We start from the raw sequence: 11968 nt of genomic DNA on the forward strand, positions 1-11968 counted from the left end.
AACCAAATTTCAGGCATCAAAACAGTGTATCTACGAAAGTTGTAACTCGAGAGTCATACAGTGTGGGCCATGATAGGTTCCAAACAGTTGACGACCTAGTGCATCGACAGTTATAGCTTTCCTCAGCGGTAACGTGTGGCGCCGTGATCGTATAGTGGTTAGTACTCTGCGTTGTGGCCGCAGCAACCTCGGTTCGAATCCAAGTTTCGGCAGTGGTCAGTTGACGTGTTCTTCCCAAATGAACCGATGAGTGATTCTTTGTGTGAAGCACTCTTTAAAACGGGTTCACAGCTGAGTGCATGCTTCTGCTTCTGTTTGATGCTCCAGAATTCAAACAGTTGTGAATGCGAGAATCTCCTCAGCTCCCGATTTTATATTTTAACTATCATCATCAAGCATACTCCTCCGGTTCTAGTCTTTTTGGAAGTGAAAACAGTCTCTCTCAATTTGCTGCATCAGCTTCTTCGGTCATCGCCCCAAAATGTTCATGTGTCGCAACCAAATAACCACTGAATCTTCTGTAAGGCGGAGAATAATCTTGATCTTGATAGTCTCCCCATATAAATGAATTGGATTGGTGTAGATGGTGTCAATGGTTGGGAGGCAGGTTCCTGTGATGGACTGGGCGGTGTTCACGACGCTCTGAAGTTTCTTGCCGTCCTGGATCGAGCAGTTGCTGCACCAGGCTTTGATGCAGCCCGATAGGATGCTTTCTATGGTGCATCTGTAAGAGTTGCGCAGGGTTAATGTGGACATGCCGAATTTCCTTAGTTTCCTGAACAAGTATAGGGGCTGTTGTGCTTTTGTGGTGGTAGCGTCGACGTGGGTGGACCGGGACAGATTTTTGGAGCTGTGCACCTCAAGGAATTTCAAATTGGTAACCATCTCCACCTCGGCCCCGTTGATGCTCACAGGGGTGTGTACAGTACTTTGCTTCCTGAAGTCAATGGCCAGCTGTTTAGTATTGCTGGCACTGAGGGACCGATTGTTGTCGCTACACCACTCCACTAGGTTCTCTATCTCCCGCCTGTATTCTCACTCGTCGTTATTCGAGATCCTGCCCACTATGGTCGTATCATCAGCAAACTTGTAGATAGAGTTGGAACCCAGTTGCGCCACGCAGTCGTCTGTGTGCAGGGAGTAGAGTAGGAGGATAAGTACGCAGCCTTGAGGGGCACCGGTGTTGAGAACAACTGTGGAGGAGATGTTGTTGTTCATTCTTAATGATTGTGGTCTGTTGGTCAGCAAATCGAGGATCCAGTTGCAGGGTGGGAAGCCAAGTCCTAGGTTTTGGAGCTTTGATATGAGCGTGGCTGGGATTGTGGTATTGAAGGCGGAGCTGTAGTCAATAGATAGGAGTCTGATGTAGGAGTCCTTGCTTTCGAGATGCTCTAGGGATGAGTGTATACCTGACATCTGGTCATGATGCAATGAGGATGAGTGGGCCAATTTTCTGGAAATAGAGCCAGTTGGCAGTGGAGAAAACGGAAATGAAGCGACACACGAAAATCAAGCACCAGTTTCGTGAATGTCGGGTAACACTTCGACAAACAGAATCCGGGGAGAACGAAGGCCGCTGGCGACTGATCAGCGACAGTCAAGACACATTTCCCTTGTTTAGAATGATTCGAGAAATTAACAGATATTTAGAAACTAAGAAAACTGTCCTTACTGCACATCAGAAAAAACAGTTTCATTTTAGTTTCATTGCGAATATCTTGAGGCAGAAAATACAACAGTGGCTCGAATGTAGAACCTGGAGGCGCCTTATGTGACACAAAGTCACCCTCGCTTGAAACACAGCCTCAGTTCTCTCTCCACAGATGCTGTCATACCTGCTGAGATTTACCAGCCTTTTGTGCTTTTGTTCCAGATTGGTGCATCAGCAAGAATTTGCTGTTACGAAGAGGACAAGATGAGACTGTTTCCATCATGATTTGAGTTGCTTGTTCATGCAGGAGCAGCCTTTGCCGTCTCTGTGGCGCTATCGGTCAGCACGTTCGGCTGTTAACCGAAAATTAGGTGGTTCGATGCCACCCAGCGACGAGATATTATCCCACCCCCGGATGAAGTGCTTTTTGTACTTCGTCCCTCTGTGGGATCAAATCCACCCACCTTGGTGCTTTTTACATTTCATGCCACATTTATTTGATTTCTTTCCTCCGGTTCAAATATTAAACACGCCACATTCTTTCATTCTGATTTCAAACAGTCAGTTCACATCTAAAGTGAATCAATATTCATTTGAATTACCAAAGAGAGACATTCACCTCAATAGCAACAGTGGGACGAATGGGGCCTAGAATTTTCTCTGTGGATCAAAGAGAGTGAGATGGTGAATTAGAGGCGCTCCAAAGTGCAACTGATACGTTGTCGGATAATTCAGCCGGGGAAATAGAGAGAGAGCTTGTTAGCACTGACAATATTCAGGAATGAGAGGAAAGGGGTACAGGGTGAAATGGATTCAAGAATTCAGCAGCGGACGACGTGACCAAGTTTCTCGGTAGAATACCCGGAACCCGGCTTGTTGATCATGGCCAATACTGCGAAAATTAATCTATGGACAATCTGGCACACCTCAGCATGGCCAATCTACCGAACCTTCGCATTTTTGGACTGTGGGAGGGACCTCGAGCAGGCACACACAGAAAACTGATGCAGACACCGGGAGAACGTCAAAATACCATATGTTTGGGACGAATATCGAATTTGCTATGTATTATATATTATAGCGGTTGCATAGTTATTTTTACAGGGCATGGGTTAAAGTGTATATATCCTTGTTGCAGGAAAATTATTATGGAACCAAGTTTCAGGCATCAAAACTGTGTATCTACGAAAGTTGTAACTCGAGAGTCATACAGTGTGGGCCATGATAGGTTCCAAACAGTTGACGACCTACTGTATCGACAGTTATCGCTTGCCTCAGCGGTAACGTGTGGCGCCGTGATCGTGTAGTGGTTAGTACTCTGCGTTGTGGCCGCAGCAGCCTCGGTTCGAATCCGAGTCACGGCAGTGATCAGTTGACGTGTTTTTCCCAAATGAACGGATGAGGAATTATCTGTGTGAAGCACTCTTGAAAACGGGTTCACAGCTGAGTGCATGCTTCTGCTTCTGTTTGATGCTCTAGAATTCAAACAGTTGTGAATGCGAGAATCTTCTCAGCTCTCGATTTTATGTTTTACCTATCATCATCAAGCATACTCCTCCGGTTCTAGTCTTTTTGGAAGTGAAAACAGTCTCTCTCAATTTGCTGCATCAGCTGCTTCGGTCATCGCCCCAAAATGTTCATGTGTCGCAACCAAATACCCACTGAAACTTCTGTAAATCGGAGAATAATCTTGATCTTGATAGTCTCCCCATATAAATGAATTGGATTGGAATGGATTGGATTTGCTTATTGTCACGTGTACCAAGGTACATTGAAAAGTATTTTTCTGCGAGCAGCTCAATAATCATTAAGTCCATTGGTAGAAAAGGGAAGAAAAGAAAATACATAATAGGGCAACGCAACATATACAATGTAACTACATACGCACTGGCATCGGATGAAGCATACAGGGTGTAGTGTTAATGAGGTAAGTCCATAAGAGGGTCATTTAGGAGTCTGGTGACAGTGGGGAAGAAGCTGCTTTTGAGTCTGTTCGTGCGTGTTCTCAGACGTCTGTATCTCCTGCCCGATGGAAGAAGTTGGAAGAGTGAGTACGCCGGGTGGGGTGGATCTTTGATTGTGCTGCCCGCTTTCCTCAGGCAGCGGGAGGTGTAGATGGAGTCAATGGTTGGGAGGCAGGTTCTTGTGATGGACTGGGCGGTGTTCACGATTCTCTGAAGTTTCTTGCCGTCCTGGACCGAGCAGTTGCCGTACCAGGCTGTGATGCAGCCCGATAGGATGCTTTCTATGGTGCATCTGTAAGAGTTGCGCAGGGTTAATGTGGACATGCCGAATTTCCTTAGTTTCCTGAACAAGTATAGGTGCTGTTGTGCTTTCGTGGTGGTAGCGTCGCCGTGGGTGGACCAGGACAGATTTTTGGAGCTGTGCACCTCAAGGAATTTCAAATTGGTAACCATCTCCACGATGGGTGTGTACAGTACTTTGCTTCCTGAAGTCAATGACCTGTTGTTTAGTGTTGCTGGCATTGAGGGAGAGATTGTTGTCGCTACACCACTCCACTAGGTTCTCTATCTCCCGCCTGTATTCTGACTCGTCGTTAATCGAGATCCTGCCCACTATGGTCGTACCGTCAGCAAACCTGTAGATAGAGTTGGAACCCAGTTTCGCTACGCAGTCGTCTGCGTACAGAGAGTAGAGTAGGAGGATAAGTACGCAGCCTTGAGGGGCACCGGTGTTGAGAACAACTGTGGAGGAGATGTTGTTGTTCATTCTTACTGATTGTGGTCTGTTGGTCAGAAAATCGAGGATCCAGTTGCAGGGTGGAAAGCCAAGTCGTAGGTTTTGGAGCTTTGATATGAGCGTGGCTGGGATTGTGGTGTTGAAGGCGGAGCTGTCGTCAATAGATAGGATTCTGATCTAGGAGTCCTTGCTTTCAAGATGCTGTAGGGATGAGTGTATACCTGACGTCTGGTCATGATGCAATGAGGATGAGTGGGCCTATCTTCTGGAAATAGAGCCAGTTGGCAGTGGAAAAAACGGAAATGAAGCGACACACGAAAATCAAGCACCAGTTTCGGAAATGTCGGGTAACACTTCGACAAACAGAATTCGGGGAGAACGAAGGCCGCTGGCGACTGATCAGCGACAGTCAAGACACATTTCCCTTGTTTAGAATGATTCGAGAAATTAACAGATATTTAGAAACTAAGAAAACTGTCCTTTCTGCACATCAGAAAAGACAGTTTCATTTTAGTTTCATTGCGAATATGTTGTGGCAGAAAATACAACAATGTCTCGAATGTAGAACCTGGAGGCGCCTTATGTGATACAAAGTCACCCTCGCTTGAAACACAGCCTCCGTTCTCTCTCCACAGATGCTGTCATACCTGCTGAGATTAACCAGCCTTTTGTGCTTTTGTTCCAGATTGGTGCATCAGCAAGAATTTGCTGCTACGAAGAGGACAAGATGAGACTGTTTCCATCATGATTTGAGTTGTTTATTCATACAGGAGCAGCATTTGTCGTCTCTGTGGCGCTATCGGTTAGCACGTTCGGCTGTTAACCGAAAAGTAGGTGGCTCGGTCCCACCCAGCGACGAGATATTATCCCACCCCCGGATGAAGTGTTTTTTGTACTTCGTCCCTCTGTGGGATCAAATCCACCCACCTTGGTGGTTTTTACATTTCATGCCACATTTATTTGATTTCTTTCCTCCAGTTCCAATATTAAACACGACACATTCTTTCATTCTGATTTCAAACAGTCAGTTCACATCTAAAGTGAATCAATATTCATTTGAATCACCAAAGAGAGACATTCACCCCAATAGCAACAGTGGGACGAATGGGGCCTAGAATTTTCTCTGTGGATCAAAGAGAGTGAGATGGTGAATTAGAGGCGCTCCAAAGAGCAACTGATACGTGGTCGGAGCATTCAGCCGGGGAAATAGAGAGAGAGCTTGTTAGCACTGACAATATTCAGGAATGAGAGGAAAGGGATACAGGGTGAAATGGATTCAAGAAATCAGCAGCGGACGACGTGACCAAGTTTCTCGGTAGAATACCCGGAAGCCGGCATGTCGAACATGGCCAATCCTGCGAAACTTAATCTATGGAGAATCTGGCACACTTCAGCATGGCCAATCTACCGAACCTTCACATTTTTGGACTGTGGGAGGGACCTCGAGCAGGCACACACAGAAAACTGATGCAGACACCGGGAGTACGTCCAAATACCATATGTTTGAGACGAATATCGAATTTGCTATGTATTATATATTATAGCGGTTGCATAGTCTTTTTATAGAGCCTGGGTTAAAGTGTATATATCCTTGTTGCAGGAAAATTATTATGGAACCAAGTTTCAGGCATCAAAACTGTGTATCTCCGAAAGTTGTAACTCGAGAGTCATACAGTGTGGGCCATGATAGGTTCGAAACAGTTGACGCCCGAGTGCATCGACAGTTATAGCATGCTTCAGATGTAACGTGTGGCGCCGTGATCTTATAGTGGTTAGTACTCTGCGTTGTGGCCGCAGCAACCTCGGTTCGAATCCGAGTCACGGCTGCGATCAGTTGACGTGTTTTTCTTAAATGAACGGATGAGTAATTCTCTGTGTGAAGCAGTCTTTAAAACGGGTTCACAGCGAAGTGCATGCTTCTGCTTCTGTTTGATGCTCCAGAATTCAAACAGTTGTGAATGCGAGAATGTCCTCAGCTCCCGATTTTTTAATTTTAACTATCATCATCAAGCATACTCCTCCGGTTCTAGTCTTTTTGGAAGATAAAACAGTCTCTCTCAATTTGCTGCATCAGCTGCTTCTGTCATCGCCCCAAAATGTTCATGTGTCGCCACCAAATACCCACTGAATCTTCTGTAAGGCGGAGAATAATCTTGATCTTGATAGTCTCCCCATATAAATGAATTGGATTGGATTTGCTTATTGTCACGTGTACCGAGGTACATTGGAAAGTATTTTTCTGCGAGCAGCTCAATAGATCATGAAGTCCATTGGTAGAAAAGGGAAGAAAAGAAAATACATAATAGGGCAATGCAACATATACAATGTAACTACATACGCACTGGCATCGGATGAAGCATACACGGTGTAGTGTTGATGCGGTAAGTCTATAAAAGGGTCATTTAGGAGTCTGGTGACAGTGGGGAAGAAGCTGCTTTTGAGTGTGTTCGTGCGTGTTCTCAGCCGTCTGTATCTCCTGCCCGATGGAAGACGTTGGAAGAGTGAGTACGCCGTGTGGGGTGGATCTTTGATTATGCTGCCCGCTTTCCTCAGGCAGCGGGAGGTGTAGATGGAGTCAATGGTTGGGAGGCAGGTTCCTGTGATTGACTGGGCGGTGTTCACGACGCTCTGAAGTTTCTTGCCGTCCTGGACCGAGCAGTTGCCGCACCAGGCTGTGATGCAGCCCGATCGAATGCTTTCTATGGTGCATCTGTAAAAGTTGCTAAGTGTTAATGTGGACATGCCGAATTTCCTTAGTTTCCTGAACAGGTATAGGTGCTGTTGTGCTTTCGTGGAGGTAGCGTCGACGTGGGTGGACCAGGACAGATCTTTGGAGCTGTGCACCTCAAGGAATTTCAAATTGGTAACCATCTCCACCTCGGCCCCGTTGATGCTCACAGGGGTGTGTACAGTACTTTGCTTCCTGAAGTCAATGACCAGCTGTTTAGTGTTGCTGGCATTGAGGGAGAGATTGTTGTCGCTACACCACTCCACTAGGTTCTCTATCTCCCGCCTGTATTCTCACTCGTCGTTATTCGAGATCCTGCCCACTATGGTCGTATCATCAGCAAACTTGTAGATAGAGTTGGAACCCAGTTTCGCCACGCAGTCGTCTGCGTACAGCGAGTAGAGTAGGAGGATAAGTACGCAGCCTTGAGGGGCACCGGTGTTGAGAACAACTGTGGAGGAGATGTTGTTGTTCATTCTTAATGATTGTGGTCTGTTGGTCAGCAAATCGAGGATCCAGTTGCAGGGTGGGAAGCCAAGTCCTAGGTTTTGGAGCTTTGATATGAGCGTGGCTGGGATTGTGGTGTTGAAGGCGGAGCTGCAGTCAATAGATAGGAGTCTGATGTAGGAGTCCTTGCTTTCGAGATGCTCTAGGGATGAGTGTATACCTGACATCTGGTCATGATGCAATGAGGATGAGTGGGCCAATTTTCTGGAAATAGAGCCAGTTGGCAGTGGAGAAAACGGAAATGAAGCGACACACGAAAATCAAGCACCAGTTTCGTGAATGTCGGGTAACACTTCGACAAACAGAATCCGGGGAGAACGAAGGCCGCTGGCGACTGATCAGCGACTGTCAAGACACATTTCCCTTGTTTAGAATGATTCGAGAAATTAACAGATATTTAGAAACTAAGAAAACTGTCCTTACTGCACATCAGAAAAGACAGTTTCATTTTAGTTTCATTGCGAATATCTTGAGGCAGAAAATACAACAGTGGCTCGAATGTAGAACCTGGAGGCGCCTTATGTGACACAAAGTCACCCTCGCTTGAAACACAGCCTCAGTTCTCTCTCCACAGATGCTGTCATACCTGCTGAGATTGACCAGCCTTTTGTGCTTTTGTTCCAGATTGGTGCATCAGCAAGAATTTGCTGTTACGAAGAGGACAAGATGAGACTGTTTCCATCATGATTTGAGTTGCTTGTTCATGCAGGAGCAGCCTTTGCCGTCTCTGTGGCGCTATCGGTCAGCACGTTCGGCTGTTAACCGAAAATTAGGTGGTTCGATGCCACCCAGCGACGAGATATTATCCCACCCCCGGATGAAGTGCTTTTTGTACTTCGTCCCTCTGTGGGATCAAATCCACCCACCTTGGTGCTTTTTACATTTCATGCCACATTTATTTGATTTATTTCCTCCGGTTCAAATATTAAACACGCCACATTCTTTCATTCTGATTTCAAACAGTCAGTTCACATCTAAAGTGAATCAATATTCATTTGAATTACCAAAGAGAGACATTCACCCCAATAGCAACAGTGGGACGAATGGGGCCTAGAATTTTCTCTGTGGATCAAAGAGAGTGAGATGGTGAATTAGAGGCGCTCCAAAGTGCAACTGATACGTGGTCGGATAATTCAGCCGGGGAAATAGAGAGAGAGCTTGTTAGCACTGACAATATTCAGGAATGAGAGGAAAGGGGTACAGGGTGAAATGGATTCAAGAATTCAGCAGCGGACGACGTGACCAAGTTTCTCGGTAGAATACCCAGAACCCGGCTTGTTGATCATGGCCAATACTGCGAAAATTAATCTATGGACAATCTGGCACACCTCAGCATGGCCAATCTACCGAACCTTCACATTTTTGGACTGTGGGAGGGACCTCGAGCAGGCACACACAGAAAACTGATTCAGACACCGGGAGAACGTCCAAATACCATATGTTTGAGACGAATATCTAATTTGCTATGTATTATATATTATAGCGGTTGCATAGTTATTTTTATAGAGCCTGGGTTAAAGTGTATATATCCTTGTTGCAGGAAAATTATTATGGAACCAAGTTTCAGGCATCAAAACTGTGTATCTACGAAAGTTGTAACTCGAGAGTCATACAGTGTGGGCCATGATAGGTTCCAAACATTTGCGACCTAGGGCATCGGCAGTTATAAGTTGCCTCAGCGGTAACGTGTCGTGCCGTGATCGTATAGTGGTTAGTACTCTGCGTTGTGGCCGCAGCAACCTCGGTTCGAATCCGAGTCACGGCAGTGATCAGTTGACGTATTTTTCTTAAATGAACGGATGAGTAATTCTCTGTGTGAAGCACTCTTTAAAACGGGTTCACAGCTGAGTGCATGCTTATGCTTCTGTTTGATGCTCCAGAATTCAAACAGTTGTGAATGCGAGAATCTCCTCAGCTCCAGATTTTATATTTTAACTATCATCATCAAGCATACTCCTCCGGTTCTAGTCTTTTTTTAAGTCAAAACAGTCTCTCTCAATTTGCTGCATCAGCTGCTTCTGTCATCGCCCCAAAATGTTCATGTGTCGCCACCAAATACCCACTGAATCTTCTGTAAGGCGGAGAATAATCTTGATCTTGATAGTCTCCCCATATAAATGAATTGGATTGGATTTGCTTATTGTCACGTGTACCGAGGTACATTGGAAAGTATTTTTCTGCGAGCAGCTCAATAGATCATGAAGTCCATTGGTAGAAAAGGGAAGAAAAGAAAATACATAATAGGGCAATGCAACATATACAATGTAACTACATACGCACTGGCATCGGATGAAGCATACACGGTGTAGTGTTGATGCGGTAAGTCTATAAAAGGGTCATTTAGGAGTCTGGTGACAGTGGGGAAGAAGCTGCTTTTGAGTGTGTTCGTGCGTGTTCTCAGCCGTCTGTATCTCCTGCCCGATGGAAGACGTTGGAAGAGTGAGTACGCCGTGTGGGGTTGATCTTTGATTATGCTGCCCGCTTTCCTCAGGCAGCGGGAGGTGTAGATGGAGTCAATGGTTGGGAGGCAGGTTCCTGTGATTGACTGGGCGGTGTTCACGACGCTCTGAAGTTTCTTGCCGTCCTGGACCGAGCAGTTGCCGCACCAGGCTGTGATGCAGCCCGATCGAATGCTTTCTATGGTGCATCTGTAAAAGTTGCTAAGTGTTAATGTGGACATGCCGAATTTCCTTAGTTTCCTGAACAGGTATAGGTGCTGTTGTGCATTCGTGGAGGTAGCGTCGACGTGGGTGGACCAGGACAGATCTTTGGAGCTGTGCACCTCAAGGAATTTCAAATTGGTAACCATCTCCACCTCGGCCCCGTTGATGCTCACAGGGGTGTGTACAGTACTTTGCTTCCTGAAGTCAATGACCAGCTGTTTAGTGTTGCTGGCATTGAGGGAGAGATTGTTGTCGCTACACCACTCCACTAGGTTCTCTATCTCCCGCCTGTATTCTCACTCGTCGTTATTCGAGATCCTGCCCACTATGGTCGTATCATCAGCAAACTTGTAGATAGTGTTGGAACCCAGTTTCGCCACGCAGTCGTCTGCGTACAGCGAGTAGAGTAGGAGGATAGGTACGCAGCCTTGAGGGGCACCGGTGTTGAGAACAACTGTGGAGGAGATGTTGTTGTTCATTCTTAATGATTGTGGTCTGTTGGTCAGCAAATCGAGGATCCAGTTGCAGGGTGGGAAGCCAAGTCCTAGGTTTTGGAGCTTTGATATGAGCGTGGCTGGGATTGTGGTGTTGAAGGCGGAGCTGCAGTCAATAGATAGGAGTCTGATGTAGGAGTCCTTGCTTTCGAGATGCTCTAGGGATGAGTGTATACCTGACATCTGGTCATGATGCAATGAGGATGAGTGGGCCAATTTTCTGGAAATAGAGCCAGTTGGCAGTGGAGAAAACGGAAATGAAGCGACACACGAAAATCAAGCACCAGTTTCGTGAATGTCGGGTAACACTTCGACAAACAGAATCCGGGGAGAACGAAGGCCGCTGGCGACTGATCAGCGACAGTCAAGACACATTTCCCTTGTTTAGAATGATTCGAGAAATTAACAGATATTTAGAAACTAAGAAAACTGTCCTTACTGCACATCAGAAAAGACAGTTTCATTTTAGTTTCATTGCGAATATCTTGAGGCAGAAAATACAACAGTGGCTCGAATGTAGAACCTGGAGGCGCCTTATGTGACACAAAGTCACCCTCGCTTGAAACACAGCCTCAGTTCTCTCTCCACAGATGCTGTCATACCTGCTGAGATTGACCAGCCTTTTGTGCTTTTGTTCCAGATTGGTGCATCAGCAAGAATTTGCTGTTACGAAGAGGACAAGATGAGACTGTTTCCATCATGATTTGAGTTGCTTGTTCATGCAGGAGCAGCCTTTGCCGTCTCTGTAGCGCTATCGGTCAGCACGTTCGGCTGTTAACCGAAAATTAGGTGGTTCGATGCCACCCAGCGACGAGATATTATCCCACCCCCGGATGAAGTGCTTTTTGTACTTGTGGGATCAAATCCACCCACCTTGGTGCTTTTTACTTTTCATGCCACATTTATTTGATTTCTTTCCTCCGGTTCAAATATTAAACACGCCACATTCTTTCATTCTGATTTCAAACAGTCAGTTCACATCTAAAGTGAATCAATATTCATTTGAATTACCAAAGAGAGACATTCACCCCAATAGCAACAGTGGGACGAATGGGGCCTAGAATTTTCTCTGTGGATCAAAGAGAGTGAGATGGTGAATTAGAGGCGCTCCAAAGTGCAACTGATACGTGGTCGGATAATTCAGCCGGGGAAATAGAGAGAGAGCTTGTTAGCACTGACAATATTCAGGAATGAGAGGAAAGGGGTACAGGGTGAAATGGATTCA

General features: G+C 45.9%; 2 non-coding genes across 2 annotated transcripts; both read left to right on the forward strand.

Annotated features, from left to right (window-relative positions):
* The first annotated feature begins 2943 nt into the window (after positions 1-2943).
* trnah-gug (transfer RNA histidin (anticodon GUG)) lies at positions 2944-3015 on the forward strand. The gene has a single exon. It is a non-coding gene; the product is annotated as a tRNA-His (tRNA).
* Positions 3016-9279: 6264 nt separating this feature from the next.
* Positions 9280-9351, forward strand: trnah-gug (transfer RNA histidin (anticodon GUG)). The gene has a single exon. It is a non-coding gene; the product is annotated as a tRNA-His (tRNA).
* Positions 9352-11968: the final 2617 nt, after the last annotated feature.

Source organism: Scyliorhinus torazame, chromosome 14 (genome assembly GCF_047496885.1).
Source record: "Scyliorhinus torazame isolate Kashiwa2021f chromosome 14, sScyTor2.1, whole genome shotgun sequence".
Classification (NCBI taxonomy): domain Eukaryota; kingdom Metazoa; phylum Chordata; class Chondrichthyes; order Carcharhiniformes; family Scyliorhinidae; genus Scyliorhinus; species Scyliorhinus torazame.